The sequence below is a fragment of the Pinus tabuliformis genome, chromosome 8, assembly GCF_031772625.1.
Source record: "Pinus tabuliformis cultivar Carrire ecotype Pingquan chromosome 8, CPIR1, whole genome shotgun sequence".
NCBI lineage: Eukaryota > Viridiplantae > Streptophyta > Pinopsida > Pinales > Pinaceae > Pinus > Pinus tabuliformis.
Window position 1 is genome coordinate 680,315,351 of NC_142294.1, and position 18,887 is coordinate 680,334,237.

The window sequence follows — 18,887 nt, forward strand, 5'->3', positions numbered from 1 at the left end:
GCAGATCTGTAATAGAACCCTCTCTTTCATCATCTTCCACCATATGACCATCTTCAGCCTGCTGATCTTGATTCTGCTGCAAAATGTCCTGATCATCTGGACAAGTATCCTCTAAGTTTTCTTTATGCTGCTGAAATGGATTCTCATACAGAGCCTCCATGATCTCACCATCCATAAAATTATCATCTTCATAATATTTCTCAAGGCTTTCAATAAAACTATAAGCATGCTTGCAATAGTCTTGAACTAAATTTAATGATGGATAAGAGTCCTTATATCATTCAATGAACATAGCATGAAAATCCTTTAAACAGTAAATACAAGCAGGCGGCAAACTTTCATACCATGATTGGGCTTTACCTTCCAGAGTGGCCAAGAATATCTTCATCAAGCAATCTTCAGGAAAATCAACCTTCAACTTGCGAATATGCATGTGAAATCTAACCAGATGTAGAGCAGCGTCCTTCCTACCATCATCTTTAAATGTAGGCAAATTCCTTGACCAATCTACCTTCAGAATTTTATTTGGAAAACCAGGGATGTGATCTCGGCTCATGGGAGCATATCTTCTTGCAACCCGATCCATTTTGAAAAGCTCAAAGCTACTAATCTTCCTGCAGTGAAGTCACTATGAAGCATTGATCTCTGGATTTTTCAGTGAAGGAGTCGCCAGTGAATGATTTCAGCCTTGTCAGTATCTGATCGTTGTCCACCATCAACAATCAGATCTGAACTTGATACATGTACTGGGGTAATTAACAAGTTAAATGTCACTTTTACAAGCTAGACCGGAGATTGACTGAAGCAGCGTTTATCTACTTTCGCTTATGCATAGCAAAAGCGTTTCGAAGGCTACCTGGCATAACTTCAGGCTCCGTCTGTAGCTATAAAACAAATGACATCAACAAGCAAACCATTTGTTCTTCCCTAGTATGGTCGCCAATATGTTAGCGCTTGAATTTGGCCTCAGGCTGAAAAAGACAAAATCCAAGGCAACATCAAACCACTTAGCCTCGTAGCTAGCCCTACGGGGACAGGAGAGGGCTCTCTCTGGGTCTATCTCGGCAAAATGTCTTCAAAGGGCTGAGATGACCAATAAAGAACACTGATTTTAGGCTAGTAAACTGATAGGGAAAGTTTGATTTTAAATTTTTAGGGTTTTGTTGGAAAGCTGAGCACGACAATTTTGGGTGCGGGGATGAGACACAGTTTTTGCAGAGGTCTTTTTGGGGCAAGGTAGGAGATTGTCTTGATGCCTTTGAAATAAGTGAATGGATGGATATGACTGGTGAGGAGCTAAGGAGAGCAAGAAACCATCGAGAGTTCTCCTTAAACAAATGAAAACATAGATATTAAGCAAACTTAAAGGCAGAGCATAGAAACCATGAATTCTACCTTAACACTTCATTTATTTAATTTGCAGAAGAGAGGAGTAGGAAAATGATACACATAACAAACTTACAAGTACATGAGAGAAGCACACCATCAACACAAATCACCACAGGAATCCCAAATAGTGCTGCAAAACCCTGGTCTTTCCTTTGCCAAAATTGCAGAGATACAAAGAGTAAAACAGTCTAAGCTTGTCCCTCAAGAGTCCAACCATGAAAATGACTAAGAAAATACATAATATAGGCAAGCTAACACATTACCTTGCCTATAGGGGTCGAGCTCATCATCATAGGAGCTGTTTCAACCAATTCTAAACTGAGCACTATAATCTAGGCAATCAAAACAACTTGCCTCTATAAGCTAGGAAACCAATTCATTCATTAATTTTTTGCCATTTTATGAATGAATCTTCTAGAATAGGTAAAAAAGTGTCATGTCAACATGAAATTACATATATTACATCAAGGAGGATGAAAAATCCCACCAAAAAGTCAAAACTGGTCAAATGCTGCGTTTTCATGAGCTGAAGGTGAAAAATTGAGAAAATGTCCTGATGCGTAGCGCGCCATTTCTCAAAGCGTAGCGCGCCTTTGAGCCCACTTTTGGGGCACTTCCCGACATCCAAATGAGGCACACGTGGGCTTGTTGGAAAGGTCTGGATGTCTACTCTCTATAACAAGTAGATTTTCTCAATTTGGTGGCCATTTGCCCCTCCAAAAATGCAATCTCCCAAGACTGCTTCCTGTGTGTCCAAAAAGTGGCAGAAGGTCATTTTTTGCTTGTTTTTTGACCTTTTGGGGGCTCAAATCTCCATGAAATGTCTTGACAGTGGCTGAGAAAGTGTAATTTTCATGAAAAATCCAAAAATGCTGAGTTTTTGTGAAATGGACCTCCCCAACTTAAGGGTAGCGCGCGGCACGCTACGCATTGAGCCAAAACCCTGATGCGTAGCGCGCCTGAGCCCTACGCGTAGCGCAACTTTCAGATGCTTTTTTGAGGCCTTCCTAGTGTCCAAATTGGGAGCAGGATATCTCGTTGGAAATTTATTTGAGTCTACTTTCCAATACAACTGGAATTTTGCAATTTGGAGTTCATTTGCTCTGTCAAAAATCAAATCTCCCAAGACTGGTCAAAATGTGCCAAATGAGGCTGCCTCAAGGCAGAGTGCTGTTGCAGTCAACTTTTGAATGCCTTCCTCAACTCCAAATTGAGCTCATGATATCTCATGGGAAATATATTTGTGTCTAGTTATCATTTGACTCATCAAAAAAGTCATTTGGCCAACCAAGCTAGGCGAAAACTTGATTTTCCCAAGGTCACTTCAGAGGTGCATTCGATTCTCCTGAGGCAACGATATTTTTGACATTTCTCTAAAACCATGACACCTATGTAAAAAGTGAAGGAGGTTTTTATTATTGGGCATGTTTTGGACAAAAAACTCTCTTATTTTTCCAAAATTCATCTTTGATGGCTCTGAAACATCTTTTGAGTGAAACTTATCCCGATGTGTGAAACAAGGAATTTTGTGGAAATGAAGCGCAATGAAGGGGATGAGGGGCTTGTAAATTCTTAAGGAAATTTTTGGGAGTGGGTAGGAATGTTAGGAAGTAGGGAAAAGTGGAATCTCATAAATCCAGTGAGGGGAAGGGGTCCAAAAGGGCAAAACACAGGTCCAACCTAGAAAATTGCCAGGTTGTAGCAAGAAACTAGGGTTTGTGTGAAAATGAGGAATTTGGGGGATCTCAGTGATGGGAAGCACTTGATAAGGTACTTTAAGGATAGGGGATGGTGTATGAACATCAGGATACAAGTTTTGCCGATGATTTGACCGTCCAAGAGAAATTGCCTTCAAAACCCTAGGAGAGGGAAATGACCTTACCTAGGCGCAACTGAAGCATGAACAAGGTGTAAAATGACTCATTCGACACTGACATGATAATGAAAACCCTATGAATGATGATAGACTCAGCTGAATAGTGACATAGATTGGCATTTGGGTAATTTTAGAAGGAGTGAAAGCAAACCCTAGACCTAATGCCTAGTGACCAAATTTTGCTTGAAGACTCACTAAAATGACAAAAATTGACCTTGACACTTCAAAATCACTTTGTAAGAGCATATTTGATCACTGGAGGAAGGCTGGAAAGACTGACACCCTAACACCTTGCACTATTGGAAAAACAACATATGTAAACCAATCAAAATGTCCATATCCAAAAGACTGAAAGAATATGAAGATGAAGTGTGGGTTTACTGAAAAAACTGCTCTTTTCCTCAAACCCACTCTTAAGGGCTGTAACAAATCATTCTCAAGCAGCCCACGGACAAGCAAAAATTCAATCAATCCACAGATGCACCAATAAAACAAAAAATAATACATAGAGAAAGGAATGGGCAAAAGGTTTTCAAAAAATATAAGAAAAAAACCAATTTAAAAATAAATAAAATAAAATAACCCCAAAAAGCAGTTTTTAGAGTGCATGAGAACTTACCCTCTCAAGCTCATCCTAGATTTCCTGCAGCTTTTCAATGGAGAGAACAAGCTCACGTCTATGTGCTCTTCCTCTTCCCCTTTTGATCTCTTGGACTTGTCCATCCTGCCCAGTCCTTCTGACCCAAAAGTCCTAAAAATCCAACAGAGTCAAAGGCACAGGCAGAGTGGTGGAGAGGGAATGGTCCTAGCATTCATTATTACCTCTAGAAATGTTGCACACTCCATCATGCCATCCTCAATGAAGAAAACTTCCAAAGCTTAAAATTTAGATCCTAGCATTCATTATTACCTCCAGAAATGTTGCACGCTCCATCCTGCCATCCTTAGTGAAGAAAACTTCAAATGGAATATTATCATTAAAATACCAAACAAGTTGTTGATTATTTTTTACTTCCACCTACAAAAGAGCGTTTTCCAGTCCAGGAGATATGTTTTGAAACAATACCATTGGCAGCAGTGTGTGTGCTGAGCTCCCAGGCTGTAATGGTGGCACCTAATTTACCAGGAATGAAACTTAGAAAAAGGACTCAAAATAGATGTGCATCTACATCCTATTAAACTAGCAATATTTATAGTAAATAGAACTAATATCTCAACTATTTTCACATTTTATGAACTACACTTGTAGAGGTCTAGACTCCAGCAGCTGCAAGACCGAAAGAGTTATTCTAAAACTTCAAGCTGTAAAAAGTTTGACCATCGTGCCATATAAGTTTCCCATTGATATTAAGGCCTTGACCTACTAATGATGCAAGTAAAACAAGCAATGGAGGCTTGCACACAACATTAACCAAATATCACAAGTTCCTTTAATCAGGTTGACGCTTATCATAGTAAATAGAATTCACATCTAACAACAATAAAGCCAATTTTTTCCATTTGTTCTTTACAAAATGAAATGGAATTGACTATCTAATACCCACCTAGAGCCTACTGCTCACTAATCTCTAGGGACAAGTGCATTGCCTAAACCTATCAAATAACCAAGAAGATCTAGGACAAGAGCTGGAGGTGGAGTTGCTACTATGGGTACTGCTTTTGATTGAACATTGGGACCTTTGGCAGGTGAAACATTGATTTCTGTCTCAGTGGCTGATAATTCTTCATATGGAAGGTAACAGTTTACTTGCAAGTTTGGAGGTAACAAGGTACAAGGTACATATGGAAAGACATATGGGAGGTAACCTGTACAAGCATAAAAAGTGCTTAGAAGAATATATGTGTGCTCTGACTTCTCAACAACATCAAGGAAAGACTTAATTTCAAAAATAAATTCTTTAATGAGCTCTATACCTATTACTTACCACTTCAGATAGAAGTGTTGAGCATGACAACTGCCAAAAAAACATATTATTATTAGACATATTGGAAGAAAACTCCTTGAACTAAGCATAAAATATAATACTTATACTAGAAAAACCTATACAAATGCAAACATCTCAAACAGTGATAGATGAACTTAAGCCTTTTCATTGAAATAACTTACCACTTCTCTGGTATCCATTTTAGAATCCAAACTAAATCCCAAAACTTAAAAGACTGGCCATTCTTGAACTTCTTTCCTTCTCATTCTCCAGCTCAAAATGGTGAGCCCCATGCTTGTGATCATAGGGCATAATAGAAATGGTAGCCAACAATCCAGATGATGCCATCAGCTGCAAATCCTTCTATGCTAAGTATTTATTGTAGCTTTTCTAGAGGATATAGAGCTTGTACCATGCATAAGCATGATACAAATGACTTTCTAATATCCAAAATATCTTTGTTAACTTTGAATAGCAGATTGTCATCATTTGAGGTTTAGGAATATTCTTGACCATACACAAGGCCATGAATATCTTCTATAGAGTGAAAATATTCCTACATATCATATGCCATCCATCATAAGAAATAGTATAAGGCAAAAATATATTAAAAATAAAAATTTAGCTCACAGATTCTACAGTAGGTTCATGAAATTTCATTCAACCCAAAGCTTCCTCTGCAATAGGGTATTCTCCAATAATTAATTCCTACAAGCTCAAACTATATCAACCTTCCCATCTAGACAAATATAATCCTATATCTAATTCAATGGATAACATTTTAGATTTCTAGCCCCCATTCGATAATGATACCTTCTTAAAGGTGTGCCAAAAATCTACTCAACATGACATTATAACTATTTACATCATGGGCAATATGGATAAACTCCCAACCAAAGATAAATGTGTTGTGCCTTTTTCCCATAAGCATTTATTAGCATACCCTTTGTAGTTGAGAGAAGATCCTTTGGATAGTGGGATACAATCTTTAGTTCTTGTGAGGGCATCCAAAAATCACCCTTGGACAATTGACTGCTAGCATCTTTACAACAGTTTTTGCTCACTGACTTGATATTTGTCTCAGGGGAGTTTTCCTTGAGGGTCTTTTGCGCAACACTTTGCCTTAAGGTAAAAGTGTGTATACATTGTTGTATGTAATCTTGATCTTCCATATTATCAATACAAGAAGATACAGATCCACCAGTTGAATATGCAATAACTGCGAAATCAGACAGCTCAAACTGTTCACATTTTGTGTTTTCATCGAAGTTGGCTGATGTTGCATGTTCTTCATCAGAATTTGTCCATATTTGTCCATACTGTTGTATTTTCTTTTTCTACAGTACAACCTTCATCCACACTGCCCCCTGAATGAGATTTCTCCTCATTCATTTCTTCAACCTTATCCTCATTATACATCATACTGGACAATCATCATTCTAGTACAAAACAACCTCTGGATATTATTGGTGAATAATTATAGTTAATGGGTTCTCATGTAATGATTCCCAATACCAATGGAACAACATATAATTTGAATCACTCAAGTAATGAATCTCAATTTAACAATATTATAATATAAATAAATTCTACCATAAATACACATCAAGAATGCTCTACCTTGTAGATTTCAACACCCATGTATTTGATGGATTTATGGGAATGAAGGGAAATTGGAAAGCCAATGATCTCCTACAGTTATGTATGGCCTTTTCTAGTACCTATGACCTCTTAGACAACCAATATTGAGCTCAAACTCGCCCCAACAAATGAAAATAATGCTCAAGGGAGAGGGAAATGACTCCAGTAAGTAGAAATCCACCCAAGAACACTTAATAACACTCCAGGTAAGGAGAGAGAAATTCTTAACAGTCGTACAGAAACCAAATTAGCAACTCCTTGAGGAAATGTGATAGCTCTAGAACCGTGGCAGTTGATCTCTAACTTAGAAAGAAAGTGGATGATGAGTAACTTAGAGCTGATGCATTTCATAGAGCATCAATCAATAAAGAGTTTATGAATGATGCTAATAGAAATTCAATGGAGAATTATTTATTTCAGCCATGAGCACAAAGACAGGGAGCACATATACTATAACTAAGGACTAAGAATGATGATAACTCATACACCATAAGTTTATTATATCTTAGGAACATATATTAGATGAGAGCCTAGCACATTTCCTTCATTGTCAAAAGAGAGATGTCCATGTGAAAATTAACCCTCGCTCCATGTGAGACTATTGCAGCATAGTTGCTATGGGAAAATGAAGGAATTGGTCATGGCAGTTAAACACTGAATTGAGCTAGTTTCAGTGTTGTCCAATTAGGGCTATTGCATCTTGTCATAGGCAAAGATTGCAAGACATTTCAACATTACAAAGGCACCAATCCAAGCACAATCACTCTTTGTTTAATTAAGTCAAAGCTCATGGACAATGATATCCAGGTGTTTTAGGTGAATTTTGAGAAAGCATGAGAAGATATTTCATGAAAATCTTGATAAATAATCAACAGGTCTTTCAAACAGTAGTGAACCATAAAATCAGAACCCTAGAAAATATACAACTCCCAGTACCAATGGAAACATGACCCCTGACAGATAATTCAAACATGACCAACTGCCCAAATTATAGCCTATACTTAAGTAGAAATTTATATAGCTTGCCGCTAATATTCCTAGAGAGCAATGGTTATCCCTCTGTACAAGCTAGTAAGATAACATAGTTACATTCCAGTAATATCACTAGCCTTTTATGAATCATTACCCTGTAATCAATGAGAGTGACTATGCTGATTCTAAGTGAATGAAATACACTTGTGCTAATCTAATGTGATTCATAATGCATAGTATAGTACTAATTAACTTCTCTCTCTGAATTTAGACTGAACCAATGTCAAACTCGATCGAAATGAATCAACAATGATGCGACAAATGCTAAGTATAGAGCTTCATCTAATGACTGAAAATGACATTCAATTCATGGGAAGCAGCTAAATTGTGCAAAAGATGTTAGGAACTAAATCTATGTGTATCAGAGCCTGATGTTGAGCCAAATTTGTTCTTTAATTGTATGAAACATTTACTTGTTATGTGTCAGTGGCATGTTCATACTCACAACAGGTTTGGAGGACACGAAAATTGCAGCCTTTTAGCAGTTTGTTGGTTAAACGTTTCCTAGTTTTAGGGCTGGATTTAGAGTTTTTAGAGTAATTTTTCAACTTTTCACCATGGCCACACATCGTGGTAAGAAAAATAGCATGTATGTGATAAAGCTCCAATTTGCAGGAAACTAGGGTGCTAGCCACTGTCTCGAGCCCATCCAAGGCCTCTCAAGTCTAGATTAGGTGTCTAGAATAATCGGACCCTGTAAAGAATCTGTGCGCTCTTGTTGAACTACCTGCCATGCACTTGAGCCATTGCTTTAGAAATTATCTTGCATGACACCGGGGAGGGTAATGAGTTTCCAAGCTCCAATGGTGTGCTTCTAGCTACATTCAGTTGTCTCACCCATTCTTTTACAAAGAAAACATTTCTCATACCCATCCTTATTTTTCCTCATCATTCACCTATCTCACCCATTCTTTTACAAAGAAAACATTTCTCATACCCATCCTTATTTTTCCTCATCTTTTCAAAATGATGTCATATGATTTGAAAGATCACATCCATGCAGTGTAGTCATCTGCTTTTCTTGAATTTACCCCATTAAATCACTATTATCATAGATATCAAAACTCGAGATATCGTAATAACAAAATTTTAAACCATAAGTAAAGCACAATATCTAATATTTTAAAAGATTGAAAGGGTGAATCCACAACTACTATCCTAAGTTTCTTGCTTTTTTTAGCTTACATAAAGATTGTTTACCCCTTGATTGCCTGACAACCATTTTGAACAAGTGTGAGGAAAAACCTATGTTGGAGGCCAAACTTTGCCCCAATCTTATCCATATACCTATCAGTAGGGCATTGAATATACTGGACCTATGTAGCAGCCATTCCTTACCATCAAGAGCATCTTTATGACATCAGGAGCAGCTCTATGAGTCTTGATGACATCAGGAGCAACTCTATTCTCATAAAGGGGTTTTTTCAGTTGAAAAATATGAAATTAAGGTATAGAATCTTTGGTTTTTAGCATGGGATCATTTTATTTCTTTCTTCTTGTAATCTCACATCTCACTGTGTATTCACTGCCTATTAATAATTATTAAGGAATTTGATTTTCCTTACTCTAGTGCTTTTGTTTCCATAATGTTGTCTCCATAGCAATATTGACTACAAGAAAATCAGAAAAGTACACACCATATTTAGAATATCTAACCTAATTGAAAGATATGTCTTTATTAAAATCATGTGTTGTACTCAATATACCTATCCATCCATGTGATGTACTAAATATACCTCTCTCTTCAGCCCCCCACCAGATCGGACACCACGCAGAAGATCACAGACTTCTTTAGGGCACTACCATCAGCGCGAGGCACCAAAAGAACCATTGACTGACCCACAGACACTGAGACTAGATTAGTGCGGTCCCAAGGGGGTTGACCCACCAGACTGCACCAACAATCCAGGATTGGATCCACCCCTAAGAGGCGCCCTAGAACCTCTAGGCGACAACAGTGACAACCCAGTATGCCCACAGGACAATAGACTTTGACAAGCTTCTCTTAGTTTTCTTCTCTCGACCTCGGATGTTAGGAGTAGGAATAGGACAGGAGACTCCTTCCCCCCTCCTTTTTCTTCTTCTCCTTCTCTGCATCATCGCAGTGCTTTGTTTTGAAGCTGAGAGCTTCTAGCTTCTACATCTACATTTACTTGGATTATAGATGTATTTTTGCTTTTTAATAGAAATATTAAAGGGGACCGTTTGGTCCACCAGCTTGGCATTTTGTAATCATTGTAACTGATAGTCCCATTGACCTACTATGGTCATTTGTTGGACATTAATAAAATTATCTTATCTTATCTTATGTATAAGATTGGTTTACCTCTCTATATAATTTGGATGGCATTCAAGTATCTTGCTTATGTTACCTCTATATAGTTTATATAGTCTGGATGACATTCAAATGTTTTTCATGGTTTACTTTGTGCTCTAGCCATGATTATCCATAATTATCTAGCTCCTGCCTTCCCTGGCAGGGACTAACACTGCCTCCAGCCCTTGTTTGTTGTTGTCGTGATTCCAAAATAAAGCACACCCATATTCTATTCCTTATTCTCTATAATCAATATTAAGCCTATGAATTGTGTTTTGTGAAGTAATTTTATATGGAATTGACACCCATTTAGGAATAGTCATATCTATCAACTATATTTTGTCATGAATACTATTGCTAATAATTATCTTCTATATCATCTATAAGCATCCTGTTTAGTATTTTATATACGCATATATCATTATAGTAATACAAAATAAAGTTCATGTTAATATTTGAACAACCTACAATACTCACAAATGAGGACTCTTAGCTATTAGTGTCTAGCACGTAACATAGAACTTTGGCTTGCAAGTCCATGTTTGATTGGACCAGAGTCTGTTGAAAGTCATATATTCAAAGATTTGATGGACATAATTTCAAAGGATTTGGTATAGAGCCAAACGAGTTGTAGTTTGTACAAGTTTGGCTCTAAAACAAGTGTTGAATGAGGGTTGAAAATGATAGTTGTCTTTTGACTGGAAGATACAAGTCTGGTTAGACTAGATCTATTAAAAAGAAAAGGTCACAAGCTTTTACATGGAATGCTTTCATAGGATTTGGTATAAATTTGAAGGATTCATATCATGTATGAATTCAAAACTTTTGATTGACATATCCAATTCAAGAAGGATTGAATACATTGGAAAGTGGGGATTTTAATATTTTGTTTGACATAAAAACTTCCTCTAACTATTAATAAAACTTAATGACAGAGGTTTTATACAAAAAATGGTAGCCTGTTCTTCATCAAAATTTGTCCATATTTGTCCATGACTCCATATTGTTGTATTTTCTTTTTCTAGAATACAACCTTCATCCACACTTCCCCCTAAATGAGATTTCTCCTCATTCATTTCTTCAACCTTATCCTCATTATACATCATACTGGACAATCATCATTCTAGTATAGAACAACCTCTGGATATTATTGGTGAATAATTATAGTTAATGGGTTCTCATGTAATGATTCCCAATACCAATGGAACAACATATAATTTGAATCACTCAAGTAATGAATCTCAATTTAACAACATTATAATATAAATACATTCTACCATAAATACACATCAAGAATGCTCTGCCTTGTAGATTTTAGCACCCATGTATTCGATGGATTTATGGGAATGAAGGGAAATTGGAAAGCCAATGATCTCCTACAGTTATGTATGGCCTTTTCTAGTACCTATGGCCTCTTAGACAACCAAGATCAAGCTCAAACTTGCCCCAGCAAATGAAAATAATGCTTAGGGGAGAGGGAAACGACTCCAGTAAGTAGAAATCCACCCAAGAACGCTTAAGAACACTCCAGGTAAGGAGAGAGAAATTCTTAACAGTCGTATAGAAACAAAATTAGAAACTCCTTGAGGAAATGCAATAGCTCCATAACCATGGCAGTTGATCTCTATCTCAGCAAGAAAGTGGATGATGAGTAACTCAGAGCTGATGCATTTCATAGAGCATCAATCAATAAAGAGTTTCTGGATGATGCTAATAGAAATTCAATGGAGAATTATTTATTTCAGCCATGAACACAAAGACAGTACATTTACTACAACTAAGGACTAAGAATGATGATAACTCATACACCATAAGTTTATTATATCTTAGCAACATATATTAGATGAGAGCCTAGCACATTTCCTTCATTTTCAAAAGAGAGATGTCCGTGTGCAAATTAACCCTGGCTCCATGTGACACTATTGCAGCATAGCTGCTATGGGAAAATGAAGGAATTGGTCATGGCAGTTAAACACTAAATTGAGCTAGTTTCAGTGTTGTCCAATTAGGGCTATTGCATCTTGTCATAGGAAAATATTGTAGGACATTTCAACATTGCAAAGGCACCACTATTGCAGCATAGTTGCTATGGGAAAATGAAGGAATTGGTCATGGCAATTAAACACTGAATTGAGCTAGTTTCAGTGTTGTCCAATTAGGGCTATTGCATCTTGTCATAGGCATATCTAGATAAATAAAGGTTTCATTTCCATCTAGAGATGCCCAGATAAATGAATCTAGATAAATATAGCATCCTTCCTTCCATTTACACTATCATATACACTCGATTCTTACTTTAGACAAATATACATTGAAATGTAGTCACCAACATCCATCAACTAGATTCAGATTGCTATAATGCTAATAACAGGGAATTGTTACAAATAGCTACCATGAATTCAGCATGCCAAACTTTACCTGGATAACAACAACTCCACCAGAAATCTTGGTAATTCTTTCATTCAAATTTTCTTTTTCGTAGTCTTGTTTTGCAACCTGCAAAGAAAATGAGAATGATATCATTGGTGAAAACCTTTGATAAAATAGGTTGATAGGGAAGTTAAATATCAAGCCAAACATATTCTCATATTAAAGAAACCTTAAGTTATTTAAATTTAATGTCTGTAATTATTGTTGCATGTTCCTTCAGAGGCACATATATTCAAATTATAAACCGTGCATCAATTTTTTTTCTTTCTACACTCCTATCTTGACAACTCACAAATAAAATTTGAGATTAATACCATCATCATGAATGATATTAATGAGGAGATCCCTCCCACTGGGTGAGGCCACTTTACTATATATGGTGGCTATACAGAGAAAACAAGATAATAATTTCAAGCCTCGATTTGCATAACGAAACCTATTTAAGTTATAGAGAAATAACACACCTCTATCAAGCCTCTAATTTGAGACACTCTTTTATTAACACCTTCCTGAGTGCTCCCATCACCAACTATTTTTGTTGAATCCTTGGTAAGTACCACCTTGGTAGCAGTACCTAGAACCTTACTTCCAACTTTCTCCAAGAGAATATCCAACTTCATCCCTGATAACAGTGCCTACACAGAGAAAGAATAGACAAAACAATATCTACATAAGATATTAGAAACCTGTGACCAAGACATGGTGGAAAGATTTTATTGTCAATACATCTCACTCAATGAGAATTTATCCTATTAACATGAAAAGTTGAACTTGTAGAGCAAATCCATTACCAAATAAAGATTGTTTCCACGAAAAATGATATAGCACTGCTTATATACACACCGAAATTTGTACTTAATCTCTTAGTGCATGTAAGTCCTTAATATAGCTAAACTTGAAAAATAACTCCAGTGAATATAGCAATGTCAGAATGGGAAGTGTTGAATATTGTTATATTGTGAAAGATGTTGCCTCAACCAATTTCACAATAGTACAAATTTACGAGAGTGATGAAATTTCTAAAGGAAAACTATGTCCCCTTTTCCATTGTCCGAATCCAGGAGCTTTCAAAGCACCAACATTCAATGCACCACAAAGTTTGTTCATGACAAGAGTATCCAAGGCTTCTTGTTCAATGTCCTTGGCAATGATCAAGATTGGATACCCCCCACGAATGGCCTCTTCTAATATTATAATCAAGTCTCTTGAAGTTGTGATCTTTTTTTCAACCAATAATAGCTGCAAATTATAAAAAAATGTAAAGATGCAATTTCATTTACTGATCACTAAATTTCAAAATGCAAGCGAAAATAAATAGATATTTATCAACCCTCTTCACATGCTTAGTAGTGGTCATATTTCTTTCTAGTTACTAGATCAATATTCTAAATCAAATATTATACAGATTCCAAAAATAATAGAAGCTTCATAAGGCACAGAATTTAAAATTCCATACAAAAATAGCACCAACCTCTATTGAACCAAAAGGACGTGCCATGAATATATGATAGATGGAGGTAATTGGGAAATAATTCTACAACTAAGATGAGATTTTATTCTAAAAATGTTACACATGATTTCTATCCATTCTCTTTTCATTACAAGGAGCAATAACAAGTAGTAGCACAACCAAAAAGAGCAATAATATTTCATTCACATCAATTACCTTGAAATTTTCATACTCTACGGGCATCTTCTCATTGTATGTCACAAAGTACGGGGAAATATATCCACGATAAAATTACATTCCCTCTACAACATAAAGATTTTTTTATGTACTTTTGCCCTCTTCAAGTGTCACAACACCTTTCCTTCCAACTTTACTCGCCTCTACTATCATGTTTCCTATTTCATAGTTATTACCAACACTTAGTGGAGCAACATCAGTTAATTCACTATCTTCAACCTGGAGAATAATGCCAATTACAGGGTGTTAAGTTTCAACATGTGTACTCCCTTATAGATAATAATTTTCCCAAATGTTTGACAAGTAACTCCTAAAAATTCTACCGTGTAGTCTTCAAGAAACTCTAGCTGATAGTTTTAAATCAACTATTCCCCTAATGAAAGTGCACCTCAACCATAGACTAAAACCGGCTCAAATGTGTGCATTTACCTCCTTTGACAAATTCTTGAGTTCAAAACCAAGAGCCTTTACTATCTTTTCATTTCCCCTTGTAATTTGAATAGGATTTTCTCTAGCTACAACAAACTAAATAGGCTTATGATTTAGATTCTTATCCACAAATATTTAAAAATACAAGCTAGATTTATCTGTTGGATTTTTCCTAACTAGGTCATACCAATTGATAACACGATCACAATTTCATCTTCAACCATGCTATTTTTCCACTCAAATACTATCTTGATCCTCATGAAGCCTTGAAAATTCATAAAATAAATAACTAAACAACAACCACCAAAAGGGCCAATAAAAATGAATAAATACTTAAGCCAGTAATAGGGACAAATAAATTACCTTTACACCTTAAGCTATTAAACCTTGCACAAGTACAACAGATGTGGTAGTTCTAACACCTGCTAAATCATTTGCCTTTGTTGTAGCCTGTCTTACCAACTTGGCCCCATTATTTTCAACTGGGTCCTCTAATTCAACCTGTCAGAAGTAAGGTTCAACATTGAAAAGCATTAACTAGACTAGATTAACTAGACAAGAAATAAAAATTTAACTTGACTCATCAACATCTGGCACACAAGTATTTTTTTCAACTATTTAAAGTGTCATTAATTACTCTACTATGGCTACTCCATAGACTAGGTACATCCTCAAAAGAAAATATGTTTTCTATGACTTGTGAAAATTTTTCCTTCCAGGTCTAAGACAATAAGACATTTAGGCAAGAAAAACTAATATAGAACATAAAAAATTTATAACCCACATCTATAATTTACCTCCTTAGCTACTGTCACACCATCATTGACAATCTTCAGAGAACCATACTTTCTCTCCAAAACAACATTTCTGCCCTTCAGCCCAATGGTGATTCCGACAATATCAACAAGCTTGTTGACACCTGCCTACAAGACAATTTGAAAATATTTTCAGTAGGTGCACAACAAAATGCTAGAATATATGTCATACCAAACCTACATACAAACCACACATTAACATCAAAGGTATATGGACAAGGAAAGATCTACCACAATAAAGTTTTATGTGAAAAGAATCTTCCTTTAGATGGAATTTGTTTTCTCTGACCTACAATTTTTTTGTCACTGACCCATCTTGGTTGAATTACAACTCCTTTGCCATAGATCTTGGATTGACTACCTTCTCTCTACTACGTAATCTCGCGGTCTGCCTTCTACTTAAATGATTAGAGGAGATGGGTGAAAAAGTAACAAGAGAAGACAATTTCCTGGCATTTTTGTCAGATACTGCACCCAACTTCCTCTCCTTTCCAATGTTACCCAATGAGGCAGAGTGGCAACTGTTGTCATACTACCTATAGCATATGCCATCTTCCCTTATTTTAAATAGAGAATTACAATATCTTCATATTAGCTATCTCACAAACATGAATTCCATCTAGATTTAATTCATATTAGCTATCCAATTGGCCATCTAGATTTAATTCACCATTGCTATGCATAAACAATACTTTATATGCGAGCACTAGATATTGAAGGATCTGTTAGCACATACAAGTTTTTTCTTGAGCCCTCACTAATTTGACAGTTTTTCTAGAGTGAGCGTTTCCTTCTGATTTGGTAGTGCCTTTAGTTTGGATATTTTGGGCATTCATATGGAAACTTAGGAACCTAGGTTGTGTTCCTAGATGACCCAACATGCTTCTGGAACCCTTGGAATTCACCCAGCTTCACGACAAATGTTTAAGGCAAATCTGCCCAAATTGACAAAACTGTTTTTAAGACTTTTTTCCATAAAAGACAATAACTTTGGGAGCAATTTACGAGAAGGTGGTGATGAATTTTGAAAAAATAAAACATGATTTTTTCGGGAACATGCTGATTTACAAAAACCTCTTTCATTTTTTCAACAGGTGTCATGGTTTGGAAGATTCGAATGGCTCTCTGAAGCCTATTTTTCAGAAAATCCCCAGATTTATTTTTTTCTATTTTTATAAAAACACCTAAGCGTGAACTGATGGTTATGGAAATATCCAAGTGTCAAAAAGCATTGGCAAAGAGCATCTACATCAGTGATAATTGTTGACAAATTGCACCCATAAGGTCCTAGTTTCTATGTCATCAAAAGTCGTTGTTGATATGAATCGAAAATTTTTATTGACAATAATACTATGACACTAGAGCATTGCTTATGCTATAGGAATAAATTGCTTCATTCATGGACATCTGAATTGGATTGTTTAGTGATCCTGGTGGATCTTAACTGCAAACAAAAAAACATCAAACAAAGACCATCTCAGAGCCAAAGGATTTATTTTCAAGGGAATTTGTATTAGGTGTTTCAATTTGTATTTTTCAATTCATTTGGACAGGACGGTACACAATGGACAAATGTACAGTAGAAACAAATGGAAAGGTTGTCGGTTATAGCAATCTTTTTCAAACACCCTGGTCATCGTTTATGGCTGAAGATAGTCCATACTTTATTAAGGACACTCTCCATTTTGCAGGTAGAGCCTACTATCAAATCATTGTGAGACAACATGATCATTTTCTTTTAAAAACCATTACCATTAAATGGGCAAAACATTGCAATTGTTTAACAAGTAAGAAAGTTAAAGTCGACAAGATTGTAAAGTTCATTCCTGTGTTATGGTTTTGGAGGATGGAACCTGAAGAAATTAAGTTCTCTTCTACTATTTATAATTTCACTTGACTGTGGTGATAACAGATTTTTGTTATGCTTGTCACTACTAGTCATGCTTTCAAACTATAAGTTGGAGATTTCAGGTAGCTTGTATCCAACACGAGGGATTATTAGAAAAACTCGATGATGTTTCACGTACTGCTATCATAATGGTTTACATAATGAACTACAGAGAATTTCCTCAAAAGAATTGGAACAGAATAATGATAGGAATAGAGAAAGTGAGGCCTTCTTAGATAATGAATATATGGAGGAATATAATCTCATTCCAGAAAAGTTTGTGGTTACTATTAATGATGAACGCTTATAAACATCTCGTAAGCATCATTATGAAAAATTAGTCACCATCCTTGAGACTTATGTTCTATATGATTCGAACATTGGAGACTGCCAACAAATGAGTGATTTTTTGTCTCCTTTTGTTGCATTAATAGGTGATGACAATGAAGCATTTTTGTGCTCTATCTACTCTATACACATGGCATGTGATGATTTTAGATTGAATGAGGTGGCAGAGTATTTTAAGGTAGGGGTCAACCAATTTGGGGCTATTGTAGATATTCAAGAAGTAAATTTGATTATTTCAGAGGTAAATGGTAGAGTAGTCAAATAATAAGAGATTAATAATAAATAGAAGAGGTTTTGAAAGAAAGGAAACAACAATTAAAAATTAGATCAAAATTTAATGGCATCAATTTGGTTCTTTAAGGCATGAAATCAACAGTTCCAGATTTCAAGAGCATTTGAGATTGCATAAATTCTAGTGGTTCTTGCATACTATGGTAATCACACTAGTGTTGACTACTGTGTACAACCACAATCTCATTAGCGGTGCCTATTGTATACTATTTTGTTTGAAGTTTGTATTTAGGTCAAAAAGCATTACAACTGGCCAAAAAATGTCAGGGACTGGGTGGGGTGAAAAAGACCCATAGGTCAGTTAAACAAATGACCACGAACAAAAGTTCAATTACTTGACAACAAATGAATTCCATTTGGTTGACTTGCCGCACCAGCGGGTGCTCTTTCATCAAAATCAACCAAAATTTGCACCATAATATTGGCGCTAACAACTAATTCGCACCTCCAAGAGAAGTGAATCCTCGAGGTAGCCTAGCATGGGAATGTCATCATCCCTAAACCACAACCCCATTGGCATGTCTCAACTAGTGCTATCATGAGCACCTACATCATCCCTACCGATAAACAAATGAGATCAACAACAAAAAGAGGTTCCAACAAAAATAAAATAAACCCTATTTTCTCTTTCTTCCCGGTTCCATATTTCCCTTCACTACCACTAAGCCTCCATTTCCTTGATTTCAATGTAAAATCCAAATGCAACTGGACAAGCATAGCTAAATAAACCTGATCTTAAACAAATCGAGAATAAAACTTTTGCATCCAACAAAATCTCACAAAGAAAACAAGCCTGCAAACCTTAACGAAGCTGCCAAA

The 18,887-nt window shown here is 36.1% G+C and overlaps 1 pseudogene; it reads right to left on the reverse strand.

Moving 5' to 3' along the window:
• The window catches only part of LOC149237415 (ruBisCO large subunit-binding protein subunit beta, chloroplastic-like), a 106,048-nt pseudogene that overhangs the window by 43,381 nt on the left and 43,780 nt on the right, over positions 1-18,887 (reverse strand).